The sequence below is a fragment of the Paroedura picta genome, chromosome 7 (genome assembly GCF_049243985.1).
Source record: "Paroedura picta isolate Pp20150507F chromosome 7, Ppicta_v3.0, whole genome shotgun sequence".
NCBI classification, from domain to species: domain Eukaryota; kingdom Metazoa; phylum Chordata; class Lepidosauria; order Squamata; family Gekkonidae; genus Paroedura; species Paroedura picta.
Genome location: NC_135375.1, coordinates 95,724,309 through 95,751,255, shown reverse-complemented (window position 1 = coordinate 95,751,255; position 26,947 = coordinate 95,724,309). Strand labels below are relative to the sequence as shown.

Sequence of the window (26,947 nt, the reverse complement as noted above, 5' to 3'; positions counted from 1 at the left end):
TCTTATTGGACCCAGGAACCAAATTTGAGATCCATAGAGTGGGAAAGTCAACATATATTGCTAACAACAACTCACTACCAACGGCTTCGGTGAAGAGTTGTTTTTCTTGAAATACCTTCAAACCAATGCTATTGTGACTGCCAGATGGCAAAACTTGATTCATTAGCCCATATTTTATTGTCCAAAATATGAAGCAGAAGGGGATACATTTATGAGAAAATGGATTTTGAAATATTCATATTCCTGATAATGTAAGACCAAGATTGTTGTGTTGTTGATGTAGCAAGCTCCTGTTTCACTGCTTTTTAACATTCTTGAATGTATGGCTATGGGCTATCTTTAACCGCTCTGTGGGAGCGGTATAAATAAAGCAGTAAGAGGGTTTGGGGTAGGCCCAGTGCTGGATGGGGAAGGGCGCCCATTGGCCCCTTGCCCTGGACTGATAAGTGGAGGGCCCAATCGGCAGGCGCAAAACGCCTGCCGATTGGGCCCTCTGCTTGTCAGTCCGACACCAAGGGGCCAATTGGCCCCGGACTGGGCCCACTCCCTGGCCGCAGACACAACAGATAGGCGGACAGCCGGCCGGCCCAGCCTGTCCTGTGGGCCTCGGCCGGGAGGTGGACAGGGGGGGGGGAGCTTCGGGGCCGCCAAAGGATCAGCCGCGGCGGGCTTGTCTCTTTGCCAGCCCTGAAGCCCCGGTGTCGCCTAGGAGGCAGGTGGGGGGGATTTAGAGACTGGGGAAGGGACAGCCCTGCCGCATTGCAGACACGGCAGGGCTGTCCCTTTGCCAGCCCTGAAGCCCCGGTGTCGCCTGGGTGGCGGCCAGGTGGGGGAAGCCTCCGGGGCTGCCACAGCCTTGGAGAGGAGCAGGGACCATGCTCCTTCCCCCAGGTCGGGGTCCTGGGGGGGAGGGGAGCGGGGGTGCCGCCACTACAGCTCCTAGTGCCTGCTGTATTATGCATACAGCGGGCTTGATTTCTAGTGAAACAATAAAATTGAAACTGAAGACTCAAAGGATGGGTGGCTTGGGTCAGGCATTAATTGCAATGCTAAGGTGGAAACTTAATATCTCCTCATATCTGCTTTCAAGCACAATGCTTTTGCAATGGTGGCTCCCAGTGGGTTCACCTATCAAAGGAACCAGTAATCAACTATAAAGAGAACTAAGGGTGGACATCTGTGCATGGAAGTCATACCTACAAGCTCCTTCAAACTGTCATCTCCATCAATTTTGTTCAGGTTTCATAGAGTGCTAGATAAGGGATCAATGATCAGTCTTCAACTTTTTTCATCATGGAAGCCAGAAAACTATTGCCTGGACTCAGAGTTTGGCTCAAAGGTCAGCTTTGAGACTGAATCAGTTTTCTGTAAAAACAAGATATCCCTCTGGCTCCACGCACACTGATTGTATTGTCTGAAGTTTAAACATAAAAAAAAATAGTCCTTGACCAGCCAGGCCAAAAAGTCTATTAGAAAAATAAAAGAATTCTAGCTTTTGAAAATTGCTTTCTGGTTTCTATCTATATCTCCCCCCCCCCCCTCCCCAATAACCTCATGTGGCCCTTAGGGTGAATTCCCGTCCAAACTTACCTAAGAGTATGTACCACTGAACATCTTGATACTAATTTCTTAATAGATATTTCTAAGATTGCACTGTTATTGAGGTTGATTCCATTGTTCTTTTGTTAGGGTGATTTCTGAACCGTTTTATGCTGCTTGATATTGATTTTCCATAATTAGTGTAATTTTATAAAATATAATGTCATTAATGCAACTGGGTATGCTCTAACTTGTTGGTAACCACGCTAAGGAACCTAGAGTGGAAAAGTGGCCTAAAAATAACTATACAAATTGCTTTCTTGTTTCTTTCTGCATGCCCCTTCATGCCTTTCCTTAAGATAGGGTTGACATTTTCAGGTTGGGAAATTCTTTGAGGATTGGTGGTGGAGTTTGGAGACTGTGACATTTGGAGAGGGAGGGACTTCAGTGGGGTATAGTGCCATACAGTCTGCCTACCAAAGCAGCCGTTTCATTCATTCATTCATTCATTCATTCATTCATTCATTCATTTGATTTCTATATCGCCCTTCCATATGGCTCAGGAACTGATCTCTGTTATCAATCGTGATTCTGAGCGATCACCAGACCCCCACGGATGCCAGCCACTGAACAAGGAAATTAAGATGCCGTACATGCTTCTTCACTTGCATTTTATTTTCTCAACCCTGTGAGTAGGGCTTTTGGTGGGGCCAAAGTTAACATCTATCCACCTACCTACTTATGCCCCCACCACCCATCTGTCCATCTACTGGTGCACTGATTAACGCTCAGACCAGCCTGAACTTTTGGGAGAATTCCAATAACTATAGTACATGCTCTGTGGAAATATTGTTTCTATTCTAATCTGCTGACCCAGCCACAAATCCCCAGAAATTTCCAAGCCAGAGTTGGCAACTGTATGAGATAAATTTGACTGAGCAAGAGTGACTGGCCCAAGATCACCCCACAAACTTCATGGCAGAGTGAGAATTTGAACCCAGGTTTGATATCCTGGTCTGACAAATGTTAGTCCATCTTAGCTAATCTTTTGCTCAATATATTTTTGTTTCTGATAGGTTTTCAGGAAATCCAATGATTCCCAATCGGGCTACCAGCCTCCAAGTCTCCCAGTATTACCACTGATTTCCAGATCCGTTCCCCTGGAAAAAATGACTGCCTAGACTCTATGGTGTTATACCCTGCTGAGGCCTTTCCCCTCCCCTTCCACTACTAAAAACTCCAGGTATATCCCAACCCTAGTTCCTGAGCACACACTTTGAAAACCATTGCTCCATATGCAAAATTTAACTTTTCATGCCTTCAACCTTAATTCTTCTAGGGTATTTTTTATAAACCCAGAGGCACAGTCACTCTGGATAACAGATGTTATTAGCAGTCATGATCGTCCACAAGAAAATCCAAATAACCAGAACACAATCCCCGTAATATCTTTTATTAGGACTAATCAAATGACACATAAAAGCATGCAAACTTAACAACAGACAGCAGAGGGCGCTATGAGCATTGTGGATCAACGGTCACATTGCTTTGTGCAAGCAGGTCCATTTATATTCAAATGTTGTGATATAAGGGGACCCATCCTCTCCTCCCTCAGGTGAGCCAACTACTAGCTGCATAGCTTACCATTCCCCCACCCTTCCCGCACCAAATAAGGAGGGAATTAGCTTGGACCTCCCTTTCCCATTGTCCTCCCCACCTACCTACCTGCCTGCCTTCCTGTCCCTCTCCCTGGGCCTGGCAATGGCAGGGATGATGGAGACTCCCCCACCTGCTCACCTGCCTACTCACCTCTACCACTGTGACCCTATTGGGAGCTGGAGAGGCCCCCCTCCTCCTCATCCAGGCTCCTGCATGCCTCTCACAAGGCAGTTTTGGTGAAAGATATAAGAGGAGAAAGCTTCCCAGAGTCACGGTTTTTAAAAACTCCTTTTTACAGTCTCAGATTTTTCAGCAAACCTGGAGGAGAATCCCACAAGTCTGAAGAAAAATCTCCATTCCGTCAAACTAAATGGAACCAAGAATGCATAAGAATGTAGTTGCATTCACGTGTAACGTAAGGACCAGGTTTTGTTTCTGTTTTGTTACAGAAAATCGAACAAAGATGAGAAGAGCTCTATCCTTTGAAGCATTTTCTCCCTGTCTGGTTCTGATGCCAGAAGTAAGCCAGACTGGAAGAAAAATGCTTCAAGCCATAGGGGAGTGAAGTCAACAGACATTCACCAGTGTTTTCTGTTAGAGAACCCCCAGGAAAAAGCCCTCCGCTCTCAATTTAAATGTGGACAGGCAGACATATTAATAAACACATTTAAATAAATCTAGTTTGGCATTTGGACTGTGAGCCCACACTGGGCAGGGACCTATATTTTGTGAATGTTCCTCTCCCAAGTGACATATAAGTACTGTTCCAGCTGTTCTGCAGAATGGCTAGGCATGAGTCGACTAACAAGATTTTCAGAGGATAAGCTATCAAGTGTCAAGCCTCTCTTCATCAGAGACAAGTAGGATTGAATCTCTCTGAGTCCCTGTATCTCAGAAGATGGGATGGTTGTGGCAAAGAAAGAACTCAGGATGGGAAGGACCCCTTGTTGGTCTCTAAAGCGATACTGGAGTTGAACCTAGGAGCCATTCCGCACAGCGTTAATGTTGCTGAAGTCTCTGCAACACTCCTGCAACACTCCCGCAAAAATCACTTTGCTGTAGCGCTTTAAAAAAACCCCTAAAAAAACCTGCTAGACTCTTGAGAACAACTTGCAACACATCCGAAAAAGACATGTGCGTTCTCAGTATAGTGGTAGCAAGCATGTCCCTCCCTAAACTCTTGCACCCGAGCTTCCAGCATCACAATCGCCATTTCCCCCCCTTAAACTGGCAAAAGCAATGAATAAGCGATGCTTGTTCGGCTGAAATCCCTCCACAAGTAAAGTTTCCAAGCACAATACAGCCCCCTGTTCGACACTGCCCGTAATTTCGGCCAGAAATTGCACCGGGGGGATATTTTTTTTTACTTTAAGGGCGTGGAAACTATTAAGTGCCAGCTCCCACGCCAATGAAAAGGGTCTTTCTGATACATCAAATGAACAAATATGCGTTGCTACAGGTGTTTTCGGGTTTTTAAAAAACAGTTTTTAAAGGGAAGCATGAACACAACAGTTAATTGGCTGTTCTGTTTGATTGACAGCCAGGGGCGGGAGGAAGTGTGGAAAAATATGGCCTCCTTTGTTGCGATTTCAGTGCGTTACGAGAACAGTGCTAGTGGGAGAACCTGTTTCCCGCGAAAAATGGCTGTGTGCGTTACCGAGACCTGCCGCTATTTATTGCAGCTCTTTTCAATAGCGCTCAGACTTAGTAACATTGCCCGTTGTGTGGAATGGCCCTAGCTATTCTCCTGCAGACCAGCATGGCTACCCTTTGAAACTTTCGTTTACCTGAAATGTGAAGAGAAAAAGAGGAGAAAGGATTTAACCCCATAAATTCAACCCCATAAACCCAAACAATTCAAACCCTGTGTCACAGTGTATAGAGCCAATAAGTTCTTGTTGTTAGGTGCGAAGTCTTGTCCGACCCATCGCGACCCCATGGACAATGATCCTCCAGGCCTTCCTGTCCTCTACCATTCCCCGGAGTCTATTTAAGTTTGCACCGACTGCTTCAGTTACTCCATCCAGCCACCTCGTTCTCTGTCGTCCCCTTCTTCTTTTGCCCTCAATCGCTCCCAGCATTAGGCTCTTCTCCAGGGAGTCCTTCCTTCTCATGAGGTGGCCAAAGTATTTGAGTTTCATCTTCAGGATCTAGCCTTCTAAGGAGCAGTCAGGGCTGATCTCCTCTAGGACTGACCGGTTTGTTCACATTGCAGTCCAAGGGACTCGCAAGAACCAATAAGTAGTTTACATCAAATTCAAAATTTAAACATAATTTTGATATGTCATATATTCAATGTTATCATGCACTAGATTAAACATTCAATGCAGAAACAAAAAAGGAAACTGAAACCCAACCTGAACAGAAAGTCAGGAACCCAAAGTTTGAGCTGCAACATTAAAAAATCTTTACAAATATTTATTAAACAAAGTGCACTAATTCAACATATTTAAACATAGTAAAAACAGCAGATATCTAACTGCACATGACAGAATATTATCTGATTTTTGAAAGACTAGTTGGAGCAACACCTAATAGATTTTTTCTTTGCCACCCAACAAGCCATTAGATTTTGATCTTGTACAAAAGAGCATTCCACACAATAATTTGCCTACTGACCCCCGGGGTCGAATCACGTTTGGTCTACCCTTTTCTGTCATGTGCAGTTGTTTTTACTATGTGCAGTTGTTTTTACTATATATTGTTTTTACTATGTTTTAAATATATTGAATCAGTGCACTTTGTTTAATAAATATTTGCAAACATTTTTTACCATTGTTGTTGCAGCTCAACCTTTGGGTTCCTGACTAAGCATTGACATTTTGGTGCAGTATTTAGGAGTGTGGACTTCCTATCTGGCATGCCGGGTTTGATTCTGCACTTCCTCACATGCAGCCAGCTGGGTGCCGTTGGGCTTGCCAAAACACTGATAAAACTGTTCTGACCAAGCAGTAATATCAGGGCTCTTCTGGCCTCACCTCCCTCACAGGGTGTCTGTTGTGGGGAGAGGAAAGGGAAGGCAATTGGAAGACGCTTTGAGCATCTTTTGGGTAGGGAAAAGCGCATATAAGAACCAACTCTTCTTTTTCTTCTTCCCAATGTCTACTGGATCCTTTTCATTACTTGATAGTATATGTACTATATGACTGGAGCCTGTGTATTTTACAATTTATGTATGTTAATGTATGCCTGACCACTGTGTGCCAGAATGCATTTGGTCTAGGCCATTTGGTCCTTGTTTGTGATTTTTAGGCATGATTTGGTAGTGAGGCTCATTGAGGCCTGTAGCATTTTTAACGTTATTAGTAAATAAATACATGTATTTTCATACATAATAACATTTTTAATTTTTCTAGGAATTGCACATAATTGCACACACCTGTCTTTTTGATGAATAGCATGCCAGAAATAGGAAAAGACAGCATGGTATAGTCCAGTCTTGTCAGATCTTGGAAGCTAAGCAGGATCAGTACTTGAATGAGAGACCACCAAGGAAGACTCTCGAGGAAGGCAATGGCAAACCATCCATGTTTCTCTGTCACCTTGAATACACCTTGCTGGGGTTGCAATAAACTGGTGAAGACTAGATGGTACTTTACCCAACACAGAGACACAGACCAGGAATGATGATGATGATGATGATGATGATGATGATGTCATCCGTTCAGTCGTGTCCAGCCCTCGACAATTCTATAGGAAAGTCTTCATCATGCGGCCGTGTCTCTGACTGCTTCTTTTAGTTGGTTCATGGTCATCCCTACATCAGCTTTGATCGTGTTGAGCCAGCGGATCCTTTGGCGGCCATGTTTCCTTTTGCTGCTGACCATGCCGAGCATTAAAGATTTTTCTAGCGAGTTTGATCGCATTATGTGTCCAAAGTAAGTGAGCTTTAGCCGTAATATCTTCCCTTCTAATGACATAGTTGGTTTGCTCCTCTCTAAAACTATCTTGTTGATAACTTTGGCTGTCCATAGAATTTGCAGCATTTGTCTCCAACACCATAATTCGAAGGCATCTATTCTCCTCCTGCCTTCCTTCTTCAGGGTCCAGCTTTCGCATCCATAGGTTGTTATGGGGAAGACAACTGCGTTGACTAGCCGGCACTTTGTATTAAGGCTGATATCCTTACTCTTCCATATTCGGTTCACACCTAACATTGCGTTCCGGCCCAGTGTTATTCGCCATTTGGTTTCACGGCTGCATCCACCACTTTGATCAGAGAACTAATATTTTGGGGGAGGGAGGATTTTCTTCTTGTTTTTAGACCCAATATGTAAGGATGCCAATTTTCCAACCTATTGTTACTGTGTAAAACATTAATATGTAGGGTTGGCAGTTTCCAAGTGGGAACATGAAGATCATCTGGAATCACGACAGATCTCCAGTGTACAGAGAACGGTTCCCCTGGAGACAACAACTACTTTGGAAGGTGCACTCTGTGGCATTCTAGTCCTCTGATGCCCCCCCCTTCCACAAACTCCATCCTTCTAGGCTCTACCCCCCCCCCCCCAGATCTCCATGAATATCCCAACCCAGGCTTGGTAAGCCTCATCGTTTGGCATCCAAGCATAAGCAGGTGTCAATGCTCGTCTCTGTGCATGACAAGCTGGATTGCTCCTGTCAGAGGCAGAGGAGTGGAGCAGCTTAGACGTGCTGGGGAGGGGCGCTCAGTTGGCAATGTCACCTGCAATTGGCTTACAGCTCACATTGTGCACCAAAATCCCAGTTTTTTCTCTCGACAGAATGGAGACATCCTACTCTACTCAATTATGTTTAGATGAAGATTTTTCTAAGTCACTTACCACCTGGCAGGGGTGGGAGGTGGGGAGGAACGACGACACTTTTCAGTAGTTGATGCTGTCTTTCTGCTTCTTTAATCTTAGCCCAGCGATTGTCTACGATTTTGGCTGATTGATTGGCAATTAAGGAAACGTGGGAAGTGTTGAAAGCTGCTGCCCCAGACCTGAAAAGCACAGGTATGCGAGTAGAAATGAAGTGTAAAGAACGACGACAACAAAAAAAAGAGGGAAACCTGGCTCTGTTCCCCGACAGGTAATCTTAATGTAAGATTGTTGGTTTTGCCATTATCGCTGAAGACGACAGAACGATATGACAGGATGTGAAGATGTCTGTTTTTTTTTTTTTCCAAAAAGAATACTTTTGTGGCCGTCTTCATTACCGTTATTCAACAGGATTTTATGTCCCGGCATGATCACTTTGCATGTATCCAGGAGGTGCTTAAACATCTCTGAACAAGAACATGGCAGGCGGCTGTGCCCAGCAAGCGTCAGAACCCACTCTTTCTCTCTGACTTGCACACAATTGGATCCATTCATGCTGTTTTACCGACACAGCACTCACGCCATGCTTTGTTGTCAACTCGTAATCCAGGAAGTGAAAAGCTGTGATTTACTAGTCAATCCTCCTGCTGCTGCCAAAGAATCACCTTTCAGGCTCCCTGCACACAGAATCTTTGGGCATGGTAACAAAATGCCACACAGGCACTGAAACTGAGAAGATCCAGACTTCCCCACCTTTTGATAACAATGGTTTGGATCCCGCCAGCTGTTTTTGTTCAGTCTTGTTGAGTTCAGATCCTTACTCCCTTCCCGCGACTTTTGTCCATGCAGGTCCCATAATCCCCCTCCCCATAAAAACCTTTCTTTGCAGTCAAAGGGGACCCGTTTCCCCTTTTTAATCGGCAGAAAACATGGCTGGATGCAGCCCATTGTTTTCCAGCTCAAAGATGATTTTTCTCTTTCTCCCTATTGGATTGAATGACACCCTCAGTAGTTATGAACTAAGGCCCTGTACAATTTTCTAACTTGTTGTAGAAGATGAGCTGGTTTTTTATACCCTGCTTTTAACTACTTGAAGGAACCCCAAAGCGGCTTACAAACACCTTTCCCTTCCTCTCCCCACAATAAACACCCTGTGACGTAGATGGGGCCGTAACCAGCTATACAACCATGATGCACCCCAGGGACCACCACCAGAACCACCACTTATTGACTTGCCAGAAAATATATTCATCAGCAGTGAGCCAACTATTAGAGAACTAAAAAATGCAATAAAATCACTGAAGAATGGAAAGGCACCTAGAGCAGACCAAGTTCCTGCTGAAATGATTAAAGTTGGGAAAGACATTCTGCTTCTTTAGCTCCACACCCTCTTAACACTCGTATGGCGCTCAGAATGCATTCCATCAACACGGAAGAAAGCCATCATAGTGCCAATCCTGAAGAAAGGTGACAACTGAGAATGTAAGAGTCACTGTGGCATCAGCCTCTTGTCAGTTATTAGCAAAGCATTTGTGCAGATCATACAATCAAGGCTACGGGAACATCGTGAACAGACTAGTAGAGAAGAGCAAGCAGGATTTAGGCCACATTGGGGCTGTATTGATCAAATGTTCATCCGTCAACTAGCAGAGGAAAAAATTAGGTGCGGAAAGAGAACTATCATTGTTTTTATTGACTTCAAATCTGCTTTTGACTGTGTCCACTGGCCTTCTCTCTGGAAGGTTCTAGAAAGTGAAAATGTGCCCCCCCCCAAATAATCACATTCCTCCAAACAGCATTTGATGGTTCAACAAGCCTAATGTAAATTCAAAATGAGTTATCAGAGGAGTTCACCATCCAGACTGGAGTGCACTAAGGAGATGTTACCTCTCCCCTAATATTTAACATCGCAGTTGATGCCATTATGAGAAAAGTATTCAAGAATAGACATGGAGTTCAATACAGCCAAAACAACTTTTTGACAGATCTAATGTCTGCAGATGATAGTGCCATATTTGCCGATACAGATACAGAGGCTACTAACATGACATTGCCTGCATCGCTCAATCTTACACCTTAAAGATCAATGTGGATAAAACCAAAGTGATAACCATAGATGGATCACCAACAAATGTATACCTCAATAGTGCCCAAATTGAGCAAGTCAAAGAATTTAATACTTAAGCTCATTGGTGCAAGAAAAAAAAAACAAAATCAGAGTCCAGTGGCACCTTTAAGACCAACAAAGATTTATTCAAGACGTGAGCTTTCGAGTGCAAGCACTCTTCCTCAGACTATGAACAGGGTGAGATCAGCCAACTGAGTCAACTGAGGGGATCAGGAAGCAACAGGCGGGGCTTTGAAGCGGCAGAGAGCTCCCATTGGCACAGAAACCAGAGTGATCCACATCTTTCTCTTGTTCTTCGTTTCACCCTCACAATCACTCTGTGAGAATGGGAAATAACAAGAAAAGTGCAATCACGAAGAAAAGGAAAAAAACAAAGTGCCTCATGGCAGATTAGCATCCACCATGAAATTACAATATGAAAAAAGGGAAGAAAGGTTCAAAACATAAACAGAGAAAAGCAGAAACTTTCCATTGGTTGGTCCTTAAAAAATTATCAATATATAAAATTTATTGCACCAATTGCCTTGGAAAGGTTCTGCTTTTCTCAGATTAGGATCCACCAGCAAATGAACCGGTTTTGACAGGAGGAAGCGAGTCATGTATAAGGTGCATTGCTCTCTTCCGCCATTTCCAGCAGCAGTTGTGCAGGGTGAGACCTGCAAAAAGGCGCAGACAAAGGCGAGACAGCCGAAAAGGTGAGAAAGGGCTCAGAAGCACAAAATTTTTTAGAGCTTTGCCATTCAGCTGGGGTAACATTTTTTTAACTGATGTGCAGAAATGCCCACTGGGATTGTCAGTGATATGAAAGACCTCTATCATAGCCCCTGGAGAGCCACTGCCAGGCTGGGTAGTCATACTAACTTTGATGGATCAGTGGCCCAATTCAGTGGAGGACAGCCTTGTTTGTCATGGGTCATTTTTTTGGCATCCCAACATACTGCTTTTTGTGAGTCTTATATTAGGAAGTGGCACACACAAGGTAATATACACAGGAGCACCATGCACAATTGCTTTCATGCAAACCTAAATGGTTTCTCCGTGACCTACCGTCAGCATCCGTGACTCCTCTAATCTCCATCCTATTCATAGGGTCCTTGGATAAAGGCCATTCTTCCTCTTCCTCTTAATATTGACAGTTTTCCACCCTCTGCAACATGAAATAGCAGAAATACTGAACTTTGCCACCAGTACAGGAATCTATTGTTTTATGAGTGACAGATTTAAAAGGAACATACAGGGGGGGCGGGGGACGACACCAGCCCAGAGGCTGCCAGTAGTGTGAAAGCATTCCTTCTTTTGACTTTGGGTGGTCCCCTGGACGGCTGCCTTGGACTCAGCACAGCTCATCACAAAAGAGGGTGCAGTTTGTGTATACAAAAGCAGTATGGGGGGGGGATTAATTACATGATTTTTAAAGACCAGGCTACTGACTGCGGGATTAATCTGCATGTTAATTTGATGGCAGAAACAGTTCGAACCATTTAGGGAACAAAAGAAAGATGGTCACAAGTGAAGTGCCTAATAACCTGATGGGCTGTCTTGGCTTTCTGCCATTCATCCTTACAATTGCTTATTCCTTGCCAGACGTATCTGTTCCTCTCCCCTCACAATGGTTTCTTATTTTGGTTTGCTTTTTACTACCCGGAGGAGTCTCAAAGTGGCTTACAAGCACCTTTCCCTTCCTTTCCCCACAACAGACACCTTGTGAGGTAGGTGGGACTGCAAGAGCTCTGGGGGAACTCTGACTGGCCCAAGGTCACCCAACTGGCAGCATGTGGAGGAGAGGGGAATTAAACTTATTTCTAGAGGCCACTGCTCTTAACCACTACACCAAGCTGTCTCTCTCTCAAGATATCTCTCTCTCTCTTTTTACAAAGCAGCAAAAGTGTTTTATAATAAAAATATTTTAAGAGTACAACATAATGACAGGTTTTCCTCTTATAGTAACAGAGTTTTCTGGCTGAGGTAAAATTCCAACCAGAGCCATCTGGATGTAGTGGTTAAGAGCAGTGGTTTCTAAGTTGGCAATCCAGCTTTGATTCCCTGCTCCTCCACATGCAGCCAGCTGGATGAGCTTGAGTCAGTCACAGTCCTGTTAAAGCTGTTCTCACAGCAGTTCTCTCAGATCTCTCTCAGCCCCACCAACCTCACAGAGTGTTTATTGTGGGGAGAGGAAGGGAAGACAATTGTAAGCCACTTTGAGACTTCTGGTAGTGAAAAGCAGGATATAAAAACCAACTGTGGAGAGAAAAGCAGAAAATGGATGGATGGATTTAAATGATCCCTTGTTTGAGGCAGAGTTACCTGATGAGTTTCTGCCTGAGGCAAAATTTGAACCAGAACATACCATTTTAGGTTATAAGTCTAATATTATTATTAGCCTACTTGTTTTCTCTATGTGACATTATCCCATAAGTTATGTACATCATCCCTGTGAGCAGAAAGAAGATATAAAGTCAATATTGGACTTTATGACTGAGGAGTTAAATGCATCCAGTTTTCTCTAGCCCATGCCAAGCACTCTGTTATGACACATGCATCCTGCAAAAAACAAAACTAGCAACAGTAATTTATCGAGGACAAGTAGCACTGCCCCTTATAAACACAGGCCATTGGTATACATTAAATGGATTAAGCACACCTGTGCTGTATTGCTCCTTTATTTCCTAAACAGCACAGAAATATATTGATGTTTCGGCTTTTAGTCCAGAGGCGATGGTAGGGGATACCAGCCCATCTGAAAAAAATATGGTTTTTACACAAGGTATTGCTGGGTGTAATTACCCACTGCAAAGGCACCTTTACAGTGTCAAAACTGCTAAGGGATGCACATTCCTCTTCAAATGCCCAGACTGTTTACATGACGATTCACAACTCTAGAGGCCAGTGTTCTACCTCCCAAGAAGTCAGATGTACAGATCACAGAAGAGTGCTTGAAATGGCTCTGGGGAAATAAGAGTTTTCTGATTTCTTCCACAGCAGACATCTTTCGGACTGTTCAAAACATAAGGAGAGCCTTGCTGGGGCAGACCAAAGGTCCGTCTTGTGAAACCTTCGGTTCCCAGCATTGTGTAATGGCCAAGAGTGTGGCTTCCAATCTGGTGAGCTGGGTTTGATTCCCTACTCCTCCCCATGAAACCAACTGGGTGACCTTGAGCTAGTCACAGTCCTGTTAGGGGCTGTTCCCACAAAGCAGTCTCTCCCAGAGCTCTCTCAGTGGCACTTACCTCACAGAGTGTCTGTTGTGGGGAGAGGAAGGAAAGATGATTGCAAGCCCTTTTTGGTGTAGTGGTTAGGAGTGCGGACTTCCAATCTGGCATGCTGGGTTCGATTCTGCACTCCCCCACATGCAGCCAGCTGGGTGACTTTGGGCTCGCCACGGCATTGATAAAACTGTTCTGACCGAGCAGTGATATCAGGGCTCTCTCAGCCTCACCCACCCCACAGGGTGTCTGTTGTGAAGTGAGGAATGGGAAGGCGACTGTAAGCCGCTTTGAGCCTCCTTCGGGTAGGGAAAAGCGGCATATAAGAACCAACTCTTCTTCCTCTTCCTCTTCCTTTTGAGACTCCTTTGGGCAATGCAAAGCGGGGTATAAAAATGAGCCCCTTTTCTTTTTCCATGACCAGTGAGATGCTTGTGCAGGGCTGAGTGGGAGGACAACAGCACTCCTCTGTTAGCTGTGCCCAGCTTCTGGTATTCAGAGGTATACTGTCTCTGTCCATGCTTTTCATAGTTCGGATTAGGGTTACCACCAGGTCTGGGTTGGAAAATTTCTGGAAATTTGGGAGTGAAGCCTGGCAAGGTTTGAGGAGGGGAGGGATTTCGGTGGGGTATAATGCCATGGAGTCCACCCTCCAAAGCAGCCATTTTCTCCAGGGGAACTGACCTCAGTCGTGTGAAGATCAATTGTAGCAGGGAACCCTACAAGTGTCACCTGGAGGTTGGCATCCCTAGTTTAGATTTTGCTGTGAACCGATGCAGTTAATATTCAATCTCCTTCAGTGATGGGGTTTACTGCAATGACGGGGTTATTTTAAACTATAGCCCCTCAATTCATTAATAGTTTCGTTCTTTAAGATCCAGATAGAATTATTCCTGTAGGAAAGGGGAAACGATGCCTTACATTCGTTTTCTGTCCCCAAAAGTGTGAAAATAGCCACTCATCATCTTCAGAGTTCCTGGCAAATACATGTACTGACTAGTCTGTGAGAGATTAGAAATACGCTTGGCTCTGAAACATTTGAGGTGGGGGGTGGTGGGAGATTTAATTAGAGAGAACTGTGGGGGAAATGGCTGCGCCTACATTTTTCTGCAGCCCTCTAGTTTCAACTGCTGAAATATGGGATACACATTTTTGTGTACTTAGTGAAGTCTGGCTGACTCCAAATAAGTGCAGTGGTTCGGAACGCTGCACTTATAACGTTGCAAGCATTTGATCAAACTGGTTTGACATTTTTTCTCCTCTCCCTGGAATGTAACTTCAGCCTGCAGAACATACAGGACAAGTGTATATTATACATGGCCTTTTCACACAATAAAACACATGCTGGACCAGTTTCAGGGGTGTCTGTTCCATTTGTGAAGGCGAGTTTGCCACGGGGGGGATAAAATTCTTACCATCAGAGCGGCCACAAAGCAAAATGTGGTACGGGAACTGTTCTGTTTCGATATCAAATACAGTTGCCAGCTCTGGGCTGAGAAATACCGGGAGACTTTGGGAGTAGAGTCAGGAGTGGGTAGGATTTGGGGCGGGACCTCAGTGAGTCCACCCTCCAAAGCAGCCATTTTCTCCAGGGAATAGATCTCTGTCACCTGGAAATGAGCTATAATTCCAGGGGATCCCCAAATCCTACCTGGGGACTGGCATCCCTAATAATAAACGAAATAATCATTTTAATTAGATTGCACGCTAAGGAGCACTGATGACCTTTCTAGGACATGGGTGAAAAGAAGGTAGATTGTCAAAATGGTAGATGACCAACCATCTTCCGTCAAGTCACTTGGTTGTTGAGAAGATCTCCATTGATAAGTCCATTCAATGGAGAAGAGGAGAAGATGTTCTAAGGTACACTGGATCCCCATTATGGAAAAAAAATGGACATAAAGATTTTAAATTAATTAATTAACCATGCACCATGATAGCTAAGTGAGGTCACCCACTCCAGAGGCAGTATGCTTCAGAATATCAGAATAATTGCTAGAGGATGGCTGCTACTTCTGTGCTCTGAGAGCTGAAGATGCCAGGTTGTCACTCTTGGAAACAGGATGCTGGACCAGATGGATGCTTGGTGTGATCCATCAGGGTGGTTCCTGTTCCCCCGTTGGAAATGAATGCTGGATGAGGTGATGGTCTGATTGATTGAGTGGCCTCTTACTCTAATGTTAAAGCACACTTTTTCAACCAGGGTTTCATGAAACCCTGGGGTTTCTTGATGGCCCTGGAAGGGTTTCCCGAATGGGTGGGAGTTAATTAATCTCATATATTTTTAAAATTTGTTAAACCTTTATTAGGTGATATTCATTCATTCGTTCATATTTAGATCCATGTTGACCTGCCTCCCCTCCCAAAATGGCCAATGATGGTGGGAAGAGGAGGGGCCTGGGTGGATATGTCCACAGCTATGGCTTCCCAACCATATTCTTCACGATCACACCACTTCTGGGTTTTCTCAAAGTCTGACAAATATTTCAGGGGGTTGTCGACGGTAAAAAAGTTAAGAAAGGCTGTGTTAAAGTATCTTGATTCCTGAGGGTTGTTCTGGATGATCTTTGGTCAGGCCTGCTTCATATATAGGTGTGCACTTAAGCCCACGGGGTCTAGTTGCCCTGACTAGAATATTCCAAGCTGGTCCAATCTTGTCCTATCTTGGAAGCTAAACAGAGTCAGTCCAGATTAGGACTTGGATGGGAGACCACCAAGGAAGTCCAGGGTTGCCATGCAGTGGTAGGTAATGGCCAGCCTGTGAGTCTCTTGCCCTGATATCCCTGCAGGGTCACCGTAGGTCACCTGTACCTTGACCTAACTTTCCTCCTCCACCATATATCTAGTTAGCTTTCCTCTATCAGATCTATCAGATTCTGTTTTTTTTTTAAGATTGATTGCAACTTTTCCATAAATCTGGATATCTGTTGTCCCTAAACCAATATACCCCATCTTTGAATGATATTTTCACTTCTGTAAATTGGACATTGTTCCCATTCTCAGACACTTCAGCATCTGGAGACTCAACACTTGAGCCTTTTATGCACTGGTGTTTTCCCATGCTTTTCCAGTGCATGTCCATTGGGGTTTTGTCCCCGTATCACTGCATTGCCCCTCGCTTTCCCCATGTACCTCCTACAGGTTTTATTTTTCATTTTGCATGGCTTTTCCTTCCTTCAGTTCCCAGTTTACTTTCCAGTCGCTGCTCCCTTGGGGTTTCTGAGAGTGCTCTTGTAGCGGCTTTTCTCCTTGCTTCCCTCCCAAACCAAAGGTAATTCCAAAGCATAAAACTTCCATAGGTCTTAAAGGTGTCACAGTGCATAGTGTTATCTGTTTGCTGTACATATTAACTGACTCTCACTGCATGGTTTTTAACCTATGTAATGCAGATTATGCATTACCTGACATGCCGTATTGAATACTTTATTTTTGTTTCAAGATGTTGTAATCCTAGTCCTGTTGCATTGCTTAATAGATGTCTAATCCTACTGATTGCATTTGCTTACACTGTGTAATCTGCCTTGAGTCTCAATGAAAAAGGCAGACTATAAATAAAGTGGTAGTAGTAGTAGTAGAAGAAGAAGAAGAAGAAGAAGAAGAAGAAGAAGAGTAGCAGCAGCAGCAGCAATAGGAGAGACCGAAAATAATGATTGAAGTGTAGAAAGTTGCCATCTCTATGAGACAGCTTTCTAGAAAAGGAGGGTACATCTAGGGTTACTACTCCATGTTGGGAAATACCTGGAGATTTTTGGGGTGGAGCCTGAGGAGGGTAGGGTTTTGGGAGGGACTCCTATGGTGTTTAATTCCATAGAGTCCACCTCCCAAAGTGGCCATGTTCTGTAGGCTTGGTGAATTGATCACTATCAACTGAAGATCAGTTGTAATCCCACAAGATCCTACAGAAGCACTGTTGAGCAAGTGACCTTGAAGAGAGCATTCGAGGGGCACTAACCTCCATTGGTTTTCATTTTTAAATTCTTGTTTGCACCATGCTTACTTTGCTGCAAGCTAGCATTGCAAAATTCCTGAGCTGAGAGGACAGGAGGGATTGAAATATTTTAATAATAAATAAAGGCCGTTTTAGGTGTTAAGCTTGAGGCAGTAATTCATTCCTGACCCACCCCTGCCCACTTTCTCCAGTACTTACTGCCCAGTGCTGCAGGGGAAGGGCTGTAGCAGCATTCTACACATTCCAAAAGGGTGTTTGTCAGTCTTCAGCCATCATAAGCTTTGTATTTGTATGCAGGGATGAGTCAAAATTCATGAGTCAAAATTTGGCACTAAGTTGGCCTGATACGTAGCCCCTGAACTAAGGCGCCTTCCCTGAGTATTTAACAGAATTTTGTCTGGTTTGGTTCAGCTGATGAGACAATTTCGACCTAACAGATGAGCAGGGTGGGTCTTCCAATCAGCTGGCAGCCATTCAAATGTCTGTTTCGCTCCCCTTACTTTGGAGCAGGGGGAACAAGACTGAAGGGTTAAATAGTTGCCAGCCATTTAATCCTTCCCAGGTGATATCCCCCTTTCTGCCAGCTGCAGCTCAGGGTATCTGAATTGGCCGGTTCAGTCCAGGGAAATCCGGGCTTGTTTCAGTCGGGGTTCAGTTCAAGGGCTGCTGCAAACCGAAATGAACCAGAACGTTTTGTCTTTCTCTAAGGTAGTTCCAGCCATGGGTTTTCAGAAATTGATTCCTTTGCAGAAACTCCAGCCAATTCCATGCCAGAGATATCCTGCAAGACATTTGCTAAAGCCATCCAACTGACAGGAAAGTAAACATTCAAGGGATACAATGGCCCTGTGAAAACATTGAGAGGTTGAAGGTAATGAAGATCGCCATAACTTTCACTGGGTGTGCATAGCTGCTTGAAAATGGGGGAGAGCAAACAAAGGCAGAAATATGGTCTAACAGGCATTCGTTTGTGATTAACTGAGGGAATTTGTTATCCGAAGTTGTGGAACAGCACAGGCATTCTGGGAAGGATTATTGGACAGATTGATATAGGATTCACTCAAGGGCTATTAGACATCATTGCAGAATAGAACCTCGTTGTACAGAACGCCATACCTTTGATTGCTGGGTTCTGGGGATAAAACATCAGGGGATGACTACCAATTTCAAATCCCAGTATACTGGACTAGATGAATCCAGCAAAGCAATGCTTATGATCAGGAATCAGAATTGTTATCACAGTCTTTCTCTATTGGCTCTCCAAAACAAATTATTGGGTTTATAAAGAAGGCTTGTTTCTAGGGTTGCTGGTTCTGGGTGGGGAAATATCTGGAGAATTTGGGGGTAGACCCTAGAGAGGACACACTAAAAAACTGAAGAAGAACTGGGCGTGTAAACATGTGTAAAATATCCCGCTTTCAACTACCTGAAGGAAGCTCAAAGCAGTTTACAAACATCTTTCCCTTCCTCTCCTCACAACAGACACCCTGTGAGGTAGGTGGGGCTGAGAGAGAAATGAGAGAACTATCACTAGCCTAAGGTTACCCAGCTTGGCTGCATGTGGCAGAGGGGGAAATCAAATCCTGTTTTCCAGATTAGGGAGAGCCACTCTTAACCATTAAGCCATACTGGTTCTCTCTATGACTCAATGCCGAGTCCACGCTCCAAAGCAGCCGTTTTCTCTAGGGGAACTGATCTGTTTTACCTGGAGATCTGTTGTAATAGTGGGAGATCTCCAGACCTGAAGTGGTCTGCAACCCTCCCTGTTGGCAACCCATTCTGGTCCTTGCAAAATTAACTGGAATGTATAAAATAATCCTGCTCGTTATACATTGCCTTCCACAGCAGAAAGCAAGTCTCTCTCTGAGTCTGAAGAATGCAACGTAGAGAAAAGCTTGATGCCACTAAGAAGAATACATTTTGGAAGCAACCCGGGGAACAAATGAAACCGTTCTGAGATGTGCTCAAACAGCTCAACAGCCCCTGAAGTGACGGCTGTGTATTTAATTCTATTTATTCGGAGAGCGTGTTGAGTGTTGTCATTACTTAGCTGAGCTCTTTGTACTCCTGTTTGCACTGAATACAATTTAAGGCGGCTAAAATCCACAGTCCTTAATTGAGCATTTGTAAGGCCTAGCTCTATGCTGTTCATAATACCTTAGTCCCCCAACTAGATAGGAGTGGGGTTTCCCCATTCTCACTCGCTTTCTCTGTAGACAGATAGGGGCTGCCAGGAACTAGTTTTTAATGTGCCACAGGAGCTAGATTTGTAAGGAGACCACTATATGGGGTAGGGCTGCCAACCTCCAGGTGGTGGCTGGAGATCCCCAGATAACAGAGAAGAAGAAAGGCTGTTTTTTTAATACTCCGCTTTTCACTACCTGAAACAGGCCCAGATCTCAGTCTACCTGAAGAATATGGCTGCCTTGGAAGGTGGGCTCTGTGATACTGTACCCCATTGAAGTCCCTGCCCTCTGCAAATACTGCCCTCCACAGTCTCTACCCCCCAGAATCTCCAGGGGTTTATCAAACTGGAGCTGGCAACATTAGTAAGGGGGCCAGAGGGGCTACAGTCTCTCCTCCCACCCCGCTGTTTTCCTGATCTGAAACAGCCAGGGGGAGACATTATTTGTCCAATTTTGGAGCTACATGTATACATAACACTGAAGCCACTTCCTCCCACATCAAGGCCCCCTGTGGAATCAGGCACCTGCAAGACTTGAAAACTAAGGGCCATTCCACACTCGTTCAAAATTGCACAATGGTTGCAAATGGAAATCGCTACTGATTTGCTGTTATGCACAACGTCGTTGACAATCTGCAACACTCCTGAAACTGATCCGCAAAAAGTGCTTCGTTGTAGCGCTTTCAGGGAAGTCCCAAAAAGTGGATTCACCCTCCGGAAAGCGCTACACTCTTGCAACCAATCTGCAACACTAGCGGGAAAGTTCTGTGCGTTACCATTGTTGCGGTTTCTGCAAAGTCCCTCCCCTAGCCCTCTCCTCTGATCTTCCGGCAAAGCGATCGCCATTTTTTGTTCTCGGAGCGAGCGGAGACCAACGCAACAGCGAGCCTTCATTTACCCAGTGAGGCTTCCCTGGCTGCAGTCCCTCCCCAGAGCTGTTTTAAGTCACCAAGCACCAAGCAACACACAGCCCCATTTGCTGGTTTATTTTCCCTTTATTTTTCACTCTATTTTCAGCCAAAAATCGCGCCCGTGCAGGGGGGGTATTTTTTTTCATTCGGGGGGAACGTGGCAACAATGAAACGGCAGCTCAAACACCACCTGCTAGCTAGATGGGTCCCTCCATTACAACGAATCAACGCAGATTTGTTGCAACGTGTGTGTGTGTGTGTTTTTAAACCTTCCTTATAGGGAAAGGGGCTTTTGGGGGGAAAAGATAATGGCCGCCCATTGGCTGCTTGACGGCCAGGGGCGGGACAAAGCTCGGCAATATCGCTTCCTGGCTAGCGATTTTTGCCGAGACCGGAAACCTGTGGGAAACAATAGAAACGCAACTGGATTCCACTACAAAGGCAGGTATGCATAACGACGAATTCCACTATTTAAAATGGCGTTTTTTCGTTCTGCAACCAATTTGCTACATAGATCCTGGTGCGGAATGGCCCTTAGTTCCCTACAAGAAGGTCCAAACCTGAGGCCCTTCTCATAGCACCCCCCACACACACACACACTTCACCACCCTCTAGCAGCACTTCTCCACTGAGCCCAAACAACAACAGTTAAAAAAATAGAAAAGATCAGGGAGTCAAGCCGTCGAGGTTTTCTCCAGAGACGATCAGAATCAGTCCGGACTCACAAGTCCAGAAGGGGCTCTCAAAGCAAGCCAAGCAGCAGAGTCAGGCAGACTCAGATTAGCCACAAGCAGAAGCTACAAGCCACAGATAGGATCAGCCAGACCTTTGTTTTCATGCCCTCTCTGGTCATGCACAGAAGATTTCAAAAAAGAGCCATCTTCTATGATTGGCCAAAGATCTGTTCCCTCCCCACAAAAAATAACCCCTGCGTTCCTGTTTGCCAAATCCCACCCCATTCCTCCCCCCCTACCTTGGCTTTGCAACTTTACAGACCTCAAGGCAATGCATGACTGTAGCTCACCCTGAGGTGCTTCAGCCATGGGTCTGAAAAGATGCTTCTTCCCCGTTTCCCTAGAAACCAGAGCAAAAGGTATAAAAGTGCCTTAGGAGAAGGGGGGGGGGAGGTAAGTTTGTTTGCCTTTTTCTTAAGTAGTCCCAAATCACCCAAATCAAAACACAAATGGATTCGGGTTTTGGTGATTCATTTTATGGGTTGTGTGACTCGGCTTAAAGGAGCTCAAAAAACCCCAAATCAATATTGATTTGTTTTTTTTTGTTGGTTTTTTTTTTTTTTTGATAAATTGAACCAATTCACACATCCCTACGTCACCACTGAATTATTTCTCAGTAGAAGAGCTGAAAAAAAATATCTCGATCAGGTCAAGTGGGCAGGTTCCCTCCTGCACATATGAAAACCAGAAATGATTGGTATGTGGAAGAGGGAGCAAGATGGCGGCCACTGGACTGGATCCTGATCTTTTTTCAGGACTTCTGCTCAGAGACAACTCAGTGGGGAGCCCCATATATCCTGCCATCCACATGTCACCTCCACAGGAAGAAGGAAATCCCTTTTTTGCTGTTATTTGATGAACTCTGCTTGCCCCCCCCCCCCCCCCAGGTGGCTACAAGATTCTCCACGGGCCGGGACAAGAGGGCCTGTGGGCGGCTAGCAATGCCACGCCTGTTCTTTGACAGAAAGACACCCTGGTTCTCATGCCCTGACAACCGGCAGTGACTGTGCAGTATCCGAGGGATTAAGGCTAGTCCTTGAAATCTCTCCAGCCCATTCAAAGGAACGAGAAGGAGAGTGCTTCTTTAGCTATGTGTCGGCTGCAGGTATTTTGGCAGGGATTATTCACTGAACTGCTTTGTCACGATATCATAGAAAAGAACACACAGACTACTGGGAAAGGCAGGTTATTTTGTTCCAAATAAGCTCCCATAGTTCTTCATATTCCTCTTTGTCAGGAGATAATGGAAGCATTACAGCTCCCCTTTTTCTGATGGCTTGCTGTCTGTTTACCCATCGTTTTCAGGGCATTTCCTGTGAGCGCCATCCGCCATTCTTTATCTCATCAACAATACTTGAACTTTCTGACTTGGGAGGGAGACAATAGAATGGATTTCTGAACAGGGTTTGACAAGATCCCCCCCCCTTTCCCTAGAAAGAAGGTTTAGGAACAAAACGAGCTATTTCCTCCTTGTGTGTCAAATCAGACATGTCACGGACAAGTTTGTAGATGAATCAGCCTTTAAGTCATCCAAGAATCTTCTTTTCTAACAGGACCAGGACTGGCTGCATGTGGAGGAGTGGGGGATCAAATCCGGCTCTCCAGATTAGAGGCCACCGCTCTTAACCACTAGATCAAACTGGGTCCCTTAGGAACTGCCTTTCTCTGGGACCTCATATAGAGATGGAGTGGCCGTGTAATTTACTGGCGGGGTGCTGCCCTGGAAAATCTGCGGCGGCCAAGAAGGGGACAGTAGCGCTCTCAATATACCTGTCAAGTCTCCTTAGGCTTTCAGTGCTCTTTCTGCCAAAGGAACCAGTCCTGTCAGTATGCGGCCCTGGAGTTCGCACGGCTTGAAGAAGAGCAAATAAACATATTGTTTTGTATATTCCTTTTCAAAGAAAAGGCCTTGGGAACCTCTGCAACCGGCTTAACCACCAGTATCAGAGGAAATAAACCTGAAATTGGTAGAGTGTTCACTAGGGTTGCCGTTTGCCCAATGTAAGCAGTTAACCCCTGTTACCTTGTTGTCAAGGAACTCCATCAGAAACCCCTCAGTCTCTATAGTTTTCACCATAGGGATGGGGAAAATTCCTAGAGTGTTGCTTGACACGGTGACAATCACCTGGAAGAGATGTAGCTGTGTTGTGTGACTCTCTCCTTCCCCCTGCCACAACTCAGCATGCTCCAAGTGCCTGGCACAGGCCTGGTGGTAACCATTGTGGTCCCTTGGTTAAAGTGAGGATAATGCTTGCTGCCCCCCCCCCCCGGTATTGGCTTTTTGATGTTGTCACATAGCCAAATTTGATTGGCTTATACTGGAACCACTGTCCTTACTCCGAAATGGCTTTGAGATATCATAAAGTAGCCAAACTTAATCAGGTATGTGACAACACTGTGATGCCATTACAGGGACTACATGTTCCCATTGCCCTGGATAATGTTGCCTTAAAAAGTCTTCTTTAACCTACTTGCTGAACGGAGGGGAAGGTTGATGTTTTATGGTCTGCCATCTTGTCTTAATGTTGATGTTTCATTGAGATATTTTAAGGGTATTGTTAGGGATTGTATTTTATCGACTTTTGTAAACCACTGCGAGACATTTGTGAGCTGCAGTATATAAATATAATTATAAATATAATTTATAAATTATAAATATTATATAAATATTTTATAAATATTTATATATTTATAAATATTTTATAAATATTATATAAATTATAAATTTTTTATAAATATAATTTATAAATAAATAAACCAAGCATAGTGCAGGGGGTTGGACTAGATGACCCATGAGGTCCCTTCCAACTGTGATTCTATGATTCTATGGGAAAAAAGCACTAAAGAAAATGCCGACGGAGGAGCAAACAAAAGCAAAACAATATGGCAAAAGGGAAAGGTTCAAGGATAGTTTGTTTTTAAACACACAGTCCCTAAAAGTGCTGTTTTTGTCCCAAAATATTTAAGTGTGAACATTTGCCACAGATTCAGAACATCTCACCATCTGAGAAGTTCCTCGCAGGACTGAGAAAGACGGCTTTGGATGAAATGCAGACTTCTCTTGCAGAACGGATGCCTCATAATTCCCTCCTCACCTTTCAGCAGAGCCGGTGGTACCACTTCACAGGTGGGCTTCCGTGCTCCCGAGGAGCCAGACAAAGAGGCACAGCTTGACGTCTGCAGAAATGCAACCCTTGGTTCTTCTTCAAAACAAATAAACACTCTCTGTTTTGGCAGAGGAGCAAAATGTCACTTTGCATGGTCCGCTCCTCCCCCGCTGATCAAAGAAACCCTGGAAGAGTTCCTGCAGCAACAAGCCTGAATCACGGCCCAAGTTCAGCATGACTGAAAACCATTGCTTTCCCCAAGGAAATCGACAAGGTCTACATCCCGGCTGGACTTGTTTAAACAGACCCAGGTGAAAGTACCTGACATACACTGGAGAGGGGAGTGGGAATTGCAGACAGACAGACAAGTACGGGCAGCTGAAGAGAGAGAGCTGCTTTGCCTGGGGTGGGGGGGATCTATTTGCAAAACAGTACTCCACAGTGCTGTTCCTTACTTTTCGAGCAACGCCATCCTGCTCCAAATAAAGTATTAGGAGCAATATGTTGACTATGGCTAAGAAGAGGGAGAGGACAGGGTTGAGGGTTAAAACCATAGAGTTTGGAGATCAGTTGTAAGAGTGGGTCTTCAGGCCGACCTGGAGGTTGGCAACCTTAACTCTCAGTGAAACTAAACTGAACAAAGAAGATCCTTCTGTGCTGCCCACTGAGTACCACGGTTTGGTCCATATTCTCTACAGTTTGTTTTAATGGCTTTTAACAGCCGTGCACAGAAAAAGACTCTTTCTCCCGGCCTTGACAAAGAGGCTCTTCAGATAATCTTTGGAAGAAACCCATCAAGACAAGTCAGAGTAAGAGAGCCGGCTCCACGCTCCCTGCCCCGGAAAGCTGAAACTCTGGAGGATTTACCACTCAAGCAGTCTGTAACTCAACGACATTCTTTTTAACCTGAAGTATTCAGGCGAGGCCTGCAGAAAGCACTCGGCTACTTAAAGGTTACGTAGCACTCCGGACAGCCAAGTGGAGAGGAGTGGAGAGGAGCAAAGGAGAAGCGACAGCCGTGTGGGCACAACACCGTAACATAACACCGAGCGCCGAGTGTGGCAGACCATGGCAGTGTTGTTACAGCGAAGGGCTCAGGTGGATAACTGGCATGGAAAGAAACAACAACAGAGAAAATGGAGGGAAATTGGAAGTCTGTTGGTGAGCTGAGAAGGGTATGATTGTGCTTAGGAGGGCACTGTTAAATGGCCTACAGTGGTTTTAAAGTGTTGGTTTCATCTGACTGTGATGGTGACAGATGGGCACAGAGGGCTAATCCCAAAGTCCAGAGTTGCTAAGAGGTCACATTTAACGTGTGTGTTACAGACCAAACAGTGCATTCCTCGGTTGAGGTACAATCCTTCCAAATTAGGGATGTCAGTCCCCTGGTAGGACCTGAGGATTCCCTGGAAGTTTAGCTCGTCTCCAGGTGACAGAGATCAGTTCCCTTCGAGAAAATGGCTGCTTTGGAGGGGAATCTCCATAGCATTATACTCCACTGAGGTCCCTCCCCTACTCCAAATCCTGCCCACTCCCAGCCCCACCCTAGAAATCTCCAGGTTTGATTCCCCACTTCTGTTCCACATGCAGCCTGTTGGGTGACTTTGGGTTAGTAACAGTCGTATTAGAACTGTTCGCACAGAGCAGTTCTGTCAGAGTTCTCTCAGTCCCACCTACTTCACAGGGTGTCTGCTGTGGGGAGAGGAAGAGAAGGTAATTGTAGGCCATTTTGAGACTCCTTAGGGTAGCAAAAAGCAACCAACTCTTCTTCTTCTAAACCCACTGATGTCAAGGTGTGTGACTCTGCTTAGGAAGGCACTGGTTAGAGTAGAGATGGAGGCAGCTGCGCCAGTTGAATTTCTGCCTCTTGCCCCACAGCCTGATTGATAAGCAACAGAGGTGGTGTTTATAGTTGTAATTTAATCAGGACTGGTGACTGGATTAGATTCAAAGTTTTGGTCCTGACCTTCAAAGCTATAAATGGCGTGGGACCATCATTCCTACAGGACCACCTCTCCCATTACATTCCCCAAAGAGTTCCATGGTCTATGGACCAAAATCAGCCTAGACTGGCCTCAACCAGGGAGGGTAAGAGACTTTTCTGCCTTGACCTGTTGGAGTGCTCTCCTGGCTGAGATCCCTTGAACAGTTCCACATGGCCTGTAAGACAGAGCTATTCCATCAGGCCTTTGCTTGAGGCCAAGAAGATAACATCTTTAACATCTATCAGCTGACCTTCCTAGAACTCTGGAGAATTTGCAATCTAATCAACATCAGGGGAAGATGCATCTCTCCAAATAAGGACATTCTCCTAATAACTTTAATGTTCAATATTGTTAATGAGTGGCAGGTGGAGCTGTTTTAATGTAAACTATGATTTTAATTTTAATTTATTGATGATTGATGTTACTCGCCTTAAGCCTATAGGAAAGTTAGAAAAATAACGTTGTATTATTATTTTTTTATTTTAAATGAATGTAGTAACAGAACAAAAGAATTTGGCAGCCTGGAGAAGAGAGACAAAAAGGGCAAGTAAAAACATAAGCAATTTGTTTTACAATTTAACAAAATATTATTGCAGTTCTAAAGTATGACTTTATATTAAGTGGCATTTTCTTGAGATTCTTGGGCTATGATAGAAGATGCTGAGTTGACAGAAGATATAAACGGATTCCAAGTGACAAGTAGGTTTCTGAGAGTAGTCCCTGGCCATGCTGACCAGCATATCTAAGTATCTTTCCTTCATGCACC

General features: G+C 44.7%; 1 long non-coding RNA gene across 1 annotated transcript; it reads right to left on the bottom strand.

Moving 5' to 3' along the window:
• Positions 1–10,301: 10,301 nt before the first annotated feature.
• Positions 10,302–24,424, bottom strand: LOC143841863 (uncharacterized). The gene is made up of 3 exons (XR_013232907.1): positions 24,091–24,424; positions 11,155–11,254; positions 10,302–10,424 (listed from the first exon to the last, which is right to left on the bottom strand). It is a non-coding gene; the product is annotated as an uncharacterized LOC143841863 (long non-coding RNA).
• Positions 24,425–26,947: the final 2,523 nt, after the last annotated feature.